Genomic DNA, 14,397 nt, shown 5'->3' with positions numbered 1-14,397 from the left:
GAAATGGTTCGCGACTGAGAGGTGCAGTTGTTTGTTGCGAACCGAGCGGAGGTGTTCTGCAAAGCGGACCTTAAGCCACCGCTTGGTTTCCCCAATGTAGAGGAAGCCACACCAGGTACAATGGATACAGTATACCACATTGGCAGATGTGCAGGTGAACCTCTGCTTAATATGGAAAGTCATCTTGGGGCCTGGGATAGGGGTGAGGGAGGAGGTGTGGGGGAAAGTGTAGCACTTCCTGCGGTTGCAGGGGAAGGTGCTGGGTGTGGTGGGGTTGGAGGGCAGTGTGGAGTGAACAAGGGAGTCACGGAGAGAGTGGTCTCTCGGGAAAGCAGACAAGGGTGGGGATGGAAAAATGTCTTGGTTGGTGGGGTCGGATTGTAGATGGCAGAAGTGTCAGAGCATGACGCGTTGTATCAGGAGGTTGGTGGGGTAGTGTGTGAGAACGAGGGGGATCCTCTGGGGGCGGTTGTGACGGGGTCAGGGTGTGAGGGATGTGTTGTGGGAAATGCGGGAAACACAGTCAAGGGCGTTCTCGATCACTGTGGGGGGAAAGTTGTGGTCCTTAAAGAACTTGGACATCTGGGATGTGCGGGAGTGGAATGCCTCATCCTGGGAGCAGATGCGGCGGAGGTGGAGGAATTGGGAATAGGGGATGGAATTTTTGCAGGAGGGTGGGTAGGAGGAGGTGTATTCTAGGTAGCTGTGCGAGTCGGTGGGCTTGAAATGGACATCAGTTACAAGCTGGTTGCCTGAGATGGAGACTGAGAGGTCTGGGAAGGTTTGGGATGTGTTGGAGATGGCCCAGGTGAACTTGAGGTTGGGGTGGAAGGTGTTGGTGAAGTGCAGGACTTGTACAGTTAATGGTAAGGTCCTGGGGAGTGTTGTTGAAGGAACAGACCTTGGAGTGCAAGTTCATAGTTCCTTGAAAATGGAGTCCCAGGAAGATAGGATAGTGAAGAACGCGTTTAGTACGCTTGCCTTTATTGGTCTGTGCACTGAGTTTAGGAGTTGGGAGGTCATGTTGCAGCCGTACAGGACATTGGTTAGGCTGCTTTTGGAATACTGCATTAAATTCTTGGTCCCTGCCATAGGAAGGATGTTGTCCAACTTGAAAGGGTTCAGAAAAGATTTGCAAGGATGTTGCCAGGATTGGGGGGTTTGAGCTCTAGGGAGAGGCTGAATAGACTGGGGATATTTTCCCTGGAGCATTGGAGGCTGAGGTGTGACCTTATAGAGGGTTACAGAGTCATGTGGGGCATGGATAGGGTGAATATCCAAAGTCTTTTCACCACGGTGGGGCAGTCCAAAACTACGGGGCATAGGTTTAAGGTAAGAGGAGAAAGATTTAAAAGGGATCTAAGGGGCAACTTTCTCATGCAAATGGTGGCCTGTGAATGGAATGAGCTGCCAGAGGAAGTGGTAGAGGCTGTTGCAATTACAACCTTTAAAAGGCATCTGGATGTGTATATGAATAGGAAGGGTTTAGAGGGATATGGGTCAAATACTGGCAAATGGGATTAGATTAATTTAGGAGATCTGGTTGGCATGGACGGGTTGGACTGAAAGGTCTGTTTTCATGCTGTACAGCTCTATGACACCAAGTACCACCACTTAGATGCTGGCACAGCATGAACAGTCAAGATTCAATCAGTCTTCAAATGGTGATTCAAATGGCATTAGTGGGCAGCCAAGCCAGGAGAATAGATTAGATCCTAGCGTGTTTTGCTAATCCTGACACTGTGGGCTCATCAGGGCTGACTATGTGAAAATACTAAGGAAAATGCAAATTAAGATGCACAGTGTATTGGTAGACCTGCCAGATAACTGAGTCAATAGCTGAAACTTGGAGAGCCACATTTATTGATATTGTAAAATATGGCCCCTCACAAGAAAAAGTAGAGCATAAATGGTGCAGTAAAAGAGATTACAGCCATCAGGTGCTGCAAATCTGTTATTACTGTTATTTTGCTGATGGTAATTTCCATGAATGTCTGTCTCTGATTAGTTTCGTTCGGATATCTGACACGTTCATCTCTTCCATTTGCTATAAATACCGGTGAAAGCAATGATACAACATGCCTACCATTTCTTTGTTTTCTTTGATGATTGAAAATACCACCATTATATGCGATATCAATGAAGATTAGATCAGACACAGTCTGATTTAACTTGTGACAGTGATCAGATAAACAAACGGATTCAGCAGCAAGAAAATTAGGTTTGTGAAAGATAATTAGCTTCTCTTTCAGATTATGGGGAACATTGTTGTAACAGGATTTATATTGATTTAATTCGTGTGCCAGATCTTTGGTCTTCCTACAGAAAACTAATGCTCATTCTACTGGCTCTCTGACAAATTAAGGAGGCTGGATGGGATGATGCTTTTATTTAGTCAAAAAAAAGCCTAATTACGGGACCTTGGTATATCCGACAAAGATTGTCCTACACTTAGATTTTTGACACACCTATAGAGAAGGAAAGGAGACATGGGACGGTTATCCCCAGGCTTTTCACAACTTAGCTGGAGCCCCTGCTGCAGAATCTGAGGTGATGCAGTGAGGTGAGCTGTCCCAAGGGCAGGGAAAAGAAGCCAATGTTTCCAATCAAGTAGATGTGAAAGAAAATATTTGAGAAAATCAGAGTGTGGAAACTCCAGCCTGGAGTCACTGCACCAAAATGATTCAGAAGGCATGGCAGCTGAGTGACGTAACACTTTCAGGTCCCAAACCCACACCCCAACTTGCGCATTCTCCTGAATAGCCGTTCTCGGATCAAAACATCTTACAGCACTACTCATTCATTTCCTTGCAGGCATCTCCCATCCGAACAGCCATACTCATATTTTTCCATAATCCACTGACCTCCCACAACCATGCCTCACGGTCGGCCTCCACACCCCGTGCTTCATACAAGTCATTACAAACATACAAAGACGCCTCTGTGTTCTCTCCGTTCAGATGAGAAGACACAGCCCCAGTGAAGGGCAGAGACCCAGGGTGGTGCGAGGTGACCGTCCAGTGACAGGCTTGATAATGTGTACCTGCCTGCTCCACTGGGAACAGGTTGTGTCTCAGGCCGCAGGTGTCAGCAGTGACCTGCCAGGAGAGTCAAGCCTCCTGAGACACTGGTACCCAGATATGACGAGAAAGCTGATCCGTCTATCTCCACCTGTAGACTCTGTGTTAGAGACTTGCTTCTTTCCTGTTGGATTTGATGTCTGTTCCCTTTGTCCTGCAGAATGGTGGTTTGTGGAGAAGCCAGTTAGTCTTCCTATTGTTCCTGGAACAGTTGGATGAGATGTGCCTCAGTAGAAGTGTAAAGTGGGATTGCATTAGCTGATACAATGCTGTGATAAAGCCTGGCAGCAGGGAGTTGGAGTGCTAGACAAGTGAAAGACCTTCATAGAATCTGGCAGTCTCAGCTTGGTTCTCCCACAAACCCCAACACTACCCTCCCTGAACTATGAACTATACATGCCCTCTATGCTGCCTACTCATTCATTGAGGACACCTCATCACCTTTCCCCCATTAACAGCTTTGTCAGGTACCTCCATCTCACTCTAGACATATGGCTTCTCACACAACTCAAAAAAAAATCCTGATCCTAACAGGAAAATACTGCAATTGCTGCTCAGGAGATGCCGAAACTTCCATGCAATGGCAATCAGGTAAGAACCTTTATCCGTTGCTCTGTTTCTGTACTGTTACTGCCATGGTGAATGTATTCTTATCAAGTCCAAATTTCTCCTCCTTGTCCACAATGTATTCTGTCTTGTGTCACTTGTGAGTACCAGTGGAATTAGCACTAGCTATTTCATGCGCTCTGCAACAGCTCAGATACTGACATCTCAATGGGTACATTAGGTAAGTCAGAAGTCACACAACACTAGGTTATAGTCAAACAGGTTTATTTGAAATCACAAGCTTTCAGAATGCTGCTCCTTTGTCAGGTGAAGGGAAGCACAAAGACACGGAATTTAGATGCAGAGAGATTAAAAGATTGTACAAATGGTATGAGAGGAATGTTGACAGGCTGAATAATAAGTCTCTGCAGGTGATCAAAAGTGTCAACAGCTGGACAGCAAGTGAAGGGATGACCTATGATATGATAAATTGAGGCAGAAAGATAATCACATAAAATTAAAAATAAGATGGTGCTGGAGACAAACCAAATAACTGGAATAACATGATTGATAATGAGTCCCGTGTCAAGGGTCTAACCAAAATAACAAGTAGTCCAAAACTGGATGTGAGTTTGCTCGCTGAGCTGGAAGGTTAGATTTCAGACGTTTCGTCACCTTTTTTTATTTGAAAAAATATACTTTATTCATAGAATGTACAAAAAATAAAACATTTATGCACCTACCCAGTCATGCAAGCCACTCCGGGTTACCCGGGGGTACGTACACCAACTAAAGGAAAAAAAAAACAAAACAGAGAAAAAAAAACAAAGCAAAGAAACCGCCCCGGCAGTCGTCACCCCGCACAGTCCCAGTTGGCCCCCTGGCCAGTTGGGGAAGGCGCCAGCTGGGCCCAGTTACCAGATAGGATTCTTTTCCCTTTTCTGGACGAGGGGGCTCATACGGTGGTCTTTCCCCACCGCGCCTTGGCGGCGGCTGCCCCAAGCTTTAGCGCGTCCCTCAGCACGTAGCCCTGGACCTTGGAGTGCGCCAGTCTGCAACACTCGGTCGGGGTCAGTTCTTTCAGCTGGCAGACCAGCAAGTTGCGGGCAGACCAAAGAGCGTCTTTCACCGCATTGATGGTCCTCCAGGCGCAGTTGATGTTGGTCTCAGTGTGCGTCCCCAGAAACAGCCCGTAGAGCACGGAGTCCCGCGTCACGGAGCTGCTCGGGACGAACCTCGACAAATACCACTGCATCCCCCTCCAGACCCCCTGCGCATAGGCACACTCCAGAAGGAGGTGTTCGACAGTCTCGTCCCCCCCGCAGCCACCTCGAGGGCAGCGTGCGGTGGTGCAGAGATTCCGGGCATGCATAAAGGATCTCACTGGCAGAGCCCCTCTCACCACCAGCCAAGCAATGTCCTTGTGCTTGTTTGAAAGTTCTGGCGATGAGGCATTCTGCCAAACGACTTTGGCAGTCTGCGTGGGGAACCACACGACGGGATCCACCCTCTCCTTTTCCCGAAGGGTCCCGAGGATACTACGTGCTGACCACTGCCTGACGGCCTTGCGGTCAAAGGTGTTTCCTTTCAAAAATTTCTCCACGAAGGACAGGTGGTACAGGACGGTCCAACTACTCGGAGTGTTCCGCGGCAACGAGGCCAGGCCCATCCTTCGCAACACCGGGGACAGGTAGATACTCAGTAAGTAGTGACACTTGGTGTTTGCGTACTGAGGATCTACGCACAGCTTGATGCAGCTGCACACAAAGGTAGCCGTCAGGGCGAGGGTGGCGTTCGGTACGCCCTTTCCCCCATTTCCCAGGTCTTTGTACATGGTGTCTCTGCGGACCCGGTCCATCCTCGACCCCCAAATGAAGTGGAAGATGGCCCGGGTGACCGCAGCGGCGCAGGTCCAGGTAATAGGCCAGGCCTGCGCCACATACAACAGTACCGAAAGCCCTCGCACCTGACAACCAGGTTCTTACCCGTGATGGAGAGGGACCGGAGCGTCCACCTGCCCAGCTTCTGCTTAAATTTGGCGATACGCTCCTCCCAAGTCTTAGTGCATGCCCCAGCTCCACCAAACCAAACACCCAGCACCTTCAGGTAGTCTGTCCTGACGGTGAAGGGGATGAAGCAGCGGTCGTCCCAGTTCCCGAAGAACATGACCTCGCTCTTACCCCTATTAACTTTGGCACCCGAGGGCCAGTTCAAACTGGCCGCAGATGTCCAACAGCCTACTCACCGACCGACGATCGGTGCAGAAGACGGTGACATCATCCATGTATAGGGAGGTCTTGACCTGAAGGCCTCCGCTGCCTGGGATAGTCACGCCCTTCAGGCTCACGTCCTTCCTGATGGAGGCGGCGAAGGGCTCCACACAGCACACGAACAAGGCAGGAGAGAGCGGGCAGCCCTGCCTGACTCCATATCTAACAGGAAAACTATCTGATTCCCACCCGTTGATCGAGACTGCGCTAACGATGTTGGCGTAGAGCAGCCGGATCCAATTGCGGATGCCCTCCCCGAACCCCAATTTGGAGAGGACGTCCCTCATGTAAGCATGAGAGACCCTGTCGAAGGCCTTCTCCTGGTCCAGGCTGACGAGGCAGGTGTCCACCCGCCTGTCCTGCATGTAGGCGATCGTATCCCTGATGAGCGCGAGGCTCTCAGCGATCTTCCTGCCCGGCACAGCACAGGTTTGGCCAGGGTGAATCACTGACTCCAGGACAGACCTGACCCGGTTGGCAATGACCTTGGCCAGGATTTTTTAGTCCACGTTCAAAAGTGAAATGGGACGCCAATTCTTAATTTCTTCCCTCTCCCCCTTCCTCTTGTAAATGAGGGTGATGATGCCCTTCCTCATGGACTTGCACATTTCCCCTGCCCGAAGCGCACTATCGTACACCTCCAGCAGGTCCTGGCCGACCAGGCCCCACAGAGTAGAATACAGCTCGACCGGTAAGCCGTCGCTTCCGGGAGTCCTATTCCTCTGCAAGGACTTGAGGGCTCTGGCCAGCTCGTCCAGGGATATCGGCCGGTCCAGCCACTCCCTCGTGCCGTCGTCTGAGACCTCCGTGATAGACGACAGGAACGACTTGGAGGCCGTGCTGTCCGTGGGCTTCGTGTCGTACAGTCCGGCATAGAAGGATCTGCTGATCCTCAAAACGTCGGGCCGAGACGACGTCACCAAGCCGTCGTCCTCCTTCGGCCGGCTAAGCACAGAGCTCTCTTTGTGCACCTTCTGAAAGAAGAAACGCGAGCAAGTCTCGCCCTGCTCCACGGAGCGGACCCTGGACCGGAAGATTATCCTGGAGGCCTCCGCGGCGAAGAGCGAGGCTTGCTGGCCCCTCACCTCGCGGAGGTCCTCCGTGACATCGACCCCCATCAACTGCAGAAGGAGCAGGTTCTGCACCCTTTTCTGGAGTCGCAACAGCTTTCCCCGCCTCTCTCTTGCCTTCTGAACACCCTTGAGGACAAAGAACCTCTTGATGTTCTCCTTCACCGTCTCCCACCAGTCGCCTGGAGACTCAAAGAGGGGTTTCACGGTTCTCCAACTGGCGTACTCCCTCTTAAGCTCCTCGACGTTCTCTGGGGTCAACAGAGTCGTGTTGAGCTTCCACGTCCCCTTGCCGGCCGGCTGGTCGTCCTGTAAGTGACAGTCGGCCAACAGGAGGCAGTGGTCAGAGAAGAACACCGGCTCGACACCGGTGGATCTGACCGAGAACGTCCGTGACACAAACAGGAAGTCTATCCTTGAGCGGATAGACCCGTCTGGCCGCGACCAGGTGTACCTCTGCTGTGCTCCGTCTGCAGGGGTGCTGAAGACGTCGAGCAGCTTGGCGTCCTTCACCGTGCCCATCAGGAATCTGGACGTGACGTCCAGTTGACTCCCCCCACCCGCTGTCCCCACGCCGGATCTTCCATCTGCATCGATGATGCAGTTGAAGTCTCCGCCTAGGATGACCGGCCTGGACGTAGCCAGCAGGGATGGAAGCCGCTGCAGGACGGCCAACCGCTCACTCTGTACCGCTGGGGCGTACACGTTGATCAGCCTCAGGGGAGCGTTCCTGTCGGTGACATCAGCCACTAGGAGGCGCCCCCCCACCACCTCCTGAACTTGAGAGATGGTGAAGTTGTGCCCCCGCAGCAGAATAGCCAGGCCCGAGGAGCAACAGTCGTTACCCCCCGACCAGATCGAAGGCCCACAGGTCCAGGCGCCGGACCATTTCCCGTACCTGCCGAGGTGCGGTATCCCGCACTCCTGCAGAAACAGGAGGTTCGCCTTGATGGTGGTCAGGTAGGCCAACGTGGACACACATCTCGCGGTTGACTTGACGCTGCGCACATTAATGCTCGCAATTCGTACCCCCATTGTGGGCAGTGACCGCAGTACCCTCCCCAAGTCCAAGATCCAGCCCCTCCATCTGTCCCTTCATGCCCATTGCCCGGGCTAACTGCTGGACGCTCTCTGGGCTCAGGAAACCGTCCGTGCTGCCTTCCGGGTGGCATCCCCCCGTCAGGGGTGTGGAGGCAGGAGGGTCCGGCTCCGGGTCAGGCTGGGGACGTGCTGTTTCCTCCTTCCCGCCTGGAAGTTCCAGGGGGCCCTCCAGTGCTCCAGCGGCTCTTGACTGGGTGTCGGAGTGAGCCTCAGGACGCCTCCCGTCACCTGGAAGCGGGGTGCTGCTTTCCTTCCCCCTCGAGACCTTTAACTTCTGCTTCAGGTGGGCTCTCTCCGAATCCTCCTCGTCAGAGGAGCTCTTATAGCCCCCCTGTAGCTGCCTCTTCCCGCCTGATTGTTGCGGTTCCTGGGCCCGTCGACGCACCTTCCTCCTCGCTTTCCGGACTGTTGTCCACTCCCCTGGGTCGCCTGTCGCCTCCTCCATCAACTCCGGGTTGTCGGGGGGGATCGGAGCCTGCAGGGGTGCTTTGCTGGCCTCGGGCCCATCCTGCAGGGCTGGGCCCTCCTGCACGGCCTGGCCCTCCTGTACATTAGTGGGGTCCTTGCTGGGCCCTGGTGCCTTCCTCTCCTCCGGGGGGGCTGGCCCCGCAATTCCCCTGCCGGCGACCTGGGCGTAGGTGGTACCCCGCCGCGGGCATGCCCTATAGAAGTGGCCCGCTTCCCCGCAAAGGTTGCAGCTTCTCTCTCGTGGGCAATCTTTTGCAAGGTGTCCCTCCTCCCTGCAGTTCCTGCAGATGGTGGCTTTGCAGTCGGCCGCCATGTGACCTGACCTACCACAGGCATGGCAGACTTTAGGTTGCCCTGCATAGGTCAGGTAGCCCCTGCTCCCGCCGATCGCGAAGCTGGACGGTGGGCGTGCGACATTCCCGTCTGCGCCCATCCTCAGCGTCACCTTGACCTGCCTCTTACTCGTCCAGATGCCAAAGGGGTCCACAATGTCAGTTAGGTCCCCTTCCACCTTCACATACCTTCCGAGGAAGGTCAGGACATCAACTGCTGGCACATGCGGGTTGTACATGTGTACAGTCACCTTACGGTTCCTCTGTGCTGGCATCACAAACAGTGGGACAGCGGTCAATACAGAGACGGGGCCCTCACCTCCTTTCTCCTTGAAAACCTCCAGGAAGCGCTCGCAAAGCTTGGCACTCCGGAAGGTCACGTCGTAAAAACCTCCTCCGGGGAAATCCTGCAGGCAGTAAATGTCCGCAGCAGCAAACCCACAACAGTCCAACAGGACCCTCTTCACGAAGAAGGTGCGGTCCACAGGTGCACCTTTATCCACCTTCTTTACAGAAACACGGATGGTGTTCCGGACCCCCTGACCTGGGGCACGAGCACTTGCCGCAGCCATCGTTGCAGGTTGGCTGCTCCCCTGAACCAGCGTTAGGCCGAAGCCAGCATTAAGATCCACTGGTCGCAAGGGTGCACAGCCAACCCGACGTCCTCCTTTCACCTCCAAGACAGCGCTCTCCTCCTCTCGGTCCACAAGAGAGTGGGTCTTTATTGCGTTCGAGATGTAAGCTGGTTCACTGAGCTTGCCGGTTTGTTCCCAGATGTTTCATCACCATTCTAGGTAACATCATCAGTGAGCCTCCGGTGAAGCACTGGTGTTATGTCCCGCTTTCTATTTATCTGTTTAGGTTTCCTTGGGTTGGTGATGTCATTTCCTGCATTGGTGATGTCATTTCCTGTTCTTTTTAGTACCTGTTTCCTTAGGCATTCATGCAGGAAGTACAGCTGTTCGCGGGTGGCACTCTGTCGGATGGCACTGGTTTCCCATCTTCAGGCCAGGTCCAAAACTATACAAACAAAATAAGGAACAGAGATCATTACAAGTTACCAAACCAATGGTCTCAAAACAGGACAGTTAGGAAGATTTTACAAATACAGGAAAGTATCATAGGGTTACATATGGCGTGACATAAACCCAAGATCAGGGTTGAGGCTGTTGTCTTGCGTTCCGAACTTGGCTATCAGTTTCTGCTTGGTCATTCTGCATTGTTGTGTGTCTCAAAGGCCATCTGGGAGGATGCTTGCCCAAAGATCAGAGGCTGAATGTCCGTGACCACTGAAGTGCTGCGTGACTGGGAGGGAACATTCCTGTCTGGCAATTAGAACATAGAACATAGATCATAGAAAAGTACAGCACAGTACAGGCCCTTCGGCCCACGATGTTGTGCCATGGAATAATCCAATCCAAAAATGAAATAACCTAACCTACATTCCCCTCAATTCACTGCTGTCCATGTGCATGTCCAGCAGTCGCTTAAATGTCACTAATGACTCCGCTTCCACGACTACCACTGGTACACTATTCCATGCGCTCACAACTCTCTGGGTGAAGAACCTCCCTCTGACGTCTCCTCTATACCTTCCTCCTAAAACTATGACCCCTCGTGGCTGTCAATCCTGCTCTGGGGAAAAGTCTCTGGCTATCAACTCTATCCATGCCTCTCATTACCTTGTACAGCTCGATCAGGTCACCTCTCTTCCTCCTTCTCTCCAGAGAGAAAAGTCCAAGCTCAGTCAACCTCTCCTCGTAAGACAAGCCCTCCAGTCCAGGCAGCATCCTGGTAAACCTCCTTTGCACCCTCTCCAAAGCCTCCACATCTTTCCTATAATAGGGCGACCAGAACTGGACACAATATTCCAAGTGTGGTCTCACCAGGGTTTTGTAGAGCTGCAGCATAACCTCACGGCTCTTAAACTCGATCCCCCTGTTAATGAAAGCCAAAACACCATATGCTTTCTTAACAACCTTATCCACCTGGGTGGCAACTTTGAGGGAGCTATGCACTTGAACACCAAGATCCCGCTGTTCCTCCACACTGCCAAGAATCCTGCCTTTAATCCTACATTCAGCATTTAAGTTCGACCTTCCAAAATGCATCACTTTGCATTTATCCAGGTAGAACTCCATCTGCCATTTCTCAGCCCAGCTCTGCATTCTGTCAATGTCTCACTGAAGCCTGCAATAGCCCTCGATACTATCAACGGCACTTCCAATCTTTGTGTCATCAGCAAACATTCTAACCCACCCCTCAACCTCCACATCCAAGTCATTTATAAAAACTACAAAGAGCAGAGGCCCAAGAACAGAGCCCTGCGGGACACCACTCAGCACTGACCTCCAGGCAGAATACTTACCATCTACAACCACTCTCTGCCTCCTGTCAGCCAACCAATTCTGAATCCAGACAGCCAAATCACCCTGCAACCCATACCTCCTGACTTTATTATGAATGAGCCTGCCGCGGGGAACCTTATCAAATGCCTTGCTGAAGTCCATGTACACCACATCCACTGCTTGACCCTCGTCAACCTGAGTCGTGACTTCCTCAAAGAACTCAATAAGATTTGTAAGGCATGACCTGCCTCTCACAAAGCCATGCTGACTCCCTTTAATCACGCTATGCTTTTCCAAATAGTCATAAATCCTATCCCTCAGAATTCTTTCTAAAACCTTGCTGACCACAGACGTAAGACTGACTGGTCTGTAATTTCCAGGGATTTCCCTATTCCCTTTCTTGAAAAGAGGAACAACATTTGCCTCCTTCCAATCTTCCGGTACAACTCCCATGGAGAGCGAGGAAGCAAAGATCTTCGCCAGCGGCTTAGAAACCTCCTTTCTCGCTTCCCGGAGCAACCTAGGATAAATCTGGTCTGGTCCTGGGGACTTATCAATCTTAATGTTTGCCAAAATTTCCAGCACATCAACTTCCTCAATCTTGATCTGTTCAAGCCTGTTTTCCTGCTCCTCAGAGTTCTCATTCACAAAAGGTCCCTTTCCTTAGTGAAAACCGAAGCAAAAAACTCATTTAGGCCTTCCCCTATCTGCTCAGACTCCATGCACAAGTTCCCTACACTATCCCTGATCGGCCCTACCTTCTCCCTGATCATTCTCTTATTCCTCACCTATGAGTAAATTGTTGTGTGGTGACCCTTCATCCATTGCCGTCGCATCTGTATGGTCTTACCAATATACCGTGCCTCGAAGCAGTCTTGCCTGCAGCATATAAGGTAGATAACATTGACCAATTCACATGTGTTCCTGCCATGTGTGTAGTGGGTCATGTTTCCATGTGTGATAATAGTATCCTTGTCGATGATCTAACGTGTCTTGCAGATGTTGTGTGGTGATGTGATCATACAGAATGGAATGGACTCCTGCAAAGAACTGTACCAACAATTGGACAACTACCTGCCGACCTGACCAAAGAGCACGCCCGTCAACTCAACCATCGAACCAGGCATTGGGACCCTGTGTGAGAACCCATCTGGCTATGTCAAGGGCATCTTGAAAGCCATTGTACAAGGAACCCCCAGCTTCTGTCGCAACACTACAGATTTCTTCGAAACTCAGCACCCATGGACCAATCAAAACATTCCTCGTCACAATGGATGTTTTGGCACTCTACTCCAGCATACCCCATAAAGATGGCATCACTGCAGCAGCCTCAGTACTCAATACCAACAACTGCCAATTTGCAGGCTCCAACCTACACTCATCCTCAACCACAACGTCTTCACCTTTGACAACCAGCTCTTTATCCAAACACACAATATAGCCAACTCCAATACACCAACATGTTCACATACAAGTTCGAGCAAGACTTCTTCGCTGCACAGGACCTCCAACCAATGATATACACCAGGTACATCAATAACATTTTCTTCCTTTGTACTCATGGTAAGAATCACTGAAACAACTACATAGTGATATCAACAAGTTTCATTCCACCATCAGACTTACCATGGACTACTCTTCAGAATCGATCTCATTCTTGGACACAGCCATCTCCATCAAGGACGGACATCTCAGTACCTCACTCTTCGAAAGCCCATGGATGACCTCACAACGCTTCACTTCTCTATCTTCCACCCTAAACATGTTAAAGAAGCCATCCCATACAGACAAGCCCTGAGCATACACAGGATCTGCTCAGATGAGGAGAAACGCAATGGACATCTCAACATTTTGAAGGGCACCCTCATAAGAACGGGTTACGATGCTCAATTCATCGATTGCCAGTTCCGATGTTCTGATAAACCACAATGACATCCTCAAAAGATAGACACAGGACTCAACTCATAGAGTACACTTCATTATCTAGTACTTCCCCAGAGTGGAAAGATACGCCATATTCTTCACAGCCTTCAACATGTCATCGCTGATGACAAACAACTCACCAAGATCATCCCTGCGCCTCCATTTCTCGCCTTCAAACAAACGCCAAACCTTAAACAGACCATTGTTCACAGCAAATTACCTAGCCTTCAGGATAACATCGACCATAACACCACACAACCCTGCCATGGCAACCTCTGCAAGAAGTGTCAGATCATCGACATGGATGCTACATCACACATGGGAACATCACCCACCACACACACGGCAGATATTCAGGTGACTTAGCCAATGTTATCTACCTCATACACTCCAAGCAAGGATGCCTCCAGGCATGGCATATTGACGAGACCATGCAGAAGCTACAACAACAAATGAATGAGCACCACACAACCATCACTAGGCAGGAATGTTCTCTCCCAGTCAGGGAACACTTCAGCGGTCAAGTACATTCAACCTCCAATCTTCGGGTAAGCATCCTCCAAGATGGCCTTTGAGACACACAACAATGCAGAATTGCCGAGCAGAAACTAGTAGCCAAGTTCCATGCCCATCACAACAGCCTCAACCCTGATCTTGGGTTCATGTTATGATACATGTGACCCCATCATACTATTCTGTATTAATAAAATCTTCCGTACAGTTCTGTTTTGACATCATCACCATGATAATTTGTAATGATTTCTCTACCTTATTTAATTTGTACGGTTTTGGATTATTTGTTACTTTGTTTAGAACCTTGGCATGTGACTTATACCTGTCATGTTATTCCAGTCATTTCGTATGTCTCCAGCACCATCTTATTTTTAATTTTATGTGACTATCTCTCCGTCTCAGTTAATTGGATCATAGGTCATCCCTTCACTCGCAGTCTAGCTGTTAGCTGTTGACACTTTACTGACACTGTCTGACACTTTTATCACCTGCAGAGACTTCATATTCAACCTGTCAACTCTCCACTCACACTAATTGTACTATCTTATGATCTCTGCATCTAAATTCTGTGCCTTATGCTTCCCTTCACTTCACCTGATGAAGGAGCAGAACCTTGTGATTTTAGATAAACCTGCTAGACTATAACCTGGTGTCCTATGATTTCTGACCTGGTCTACTCCAGTCCAACACCAGCATCTCCACGTCATACATTAGCTAAATTGGAGGCTGACTTGCTGCAACTCCCC

The sequence above is a fragment of the Stegostoma tigrinum genome, chromosome 23 (assembly GCF_030684315.1).
Source record: "Stegostoma tigrinum isolate sSteTig4 chromosome 23, sSteTig4.hap1, whole genome shotgun sequence".
Classification (NCBI taxonomy): Eukaryota; Metazoa; Chordata; class Chondrichthyes; order Orectolobiformes; family Stegostomatidae; genus Stegostoma; species Stegostoma tigrinum.
This window is presented reverse-complemented; position numbering follows the sequence as displayed.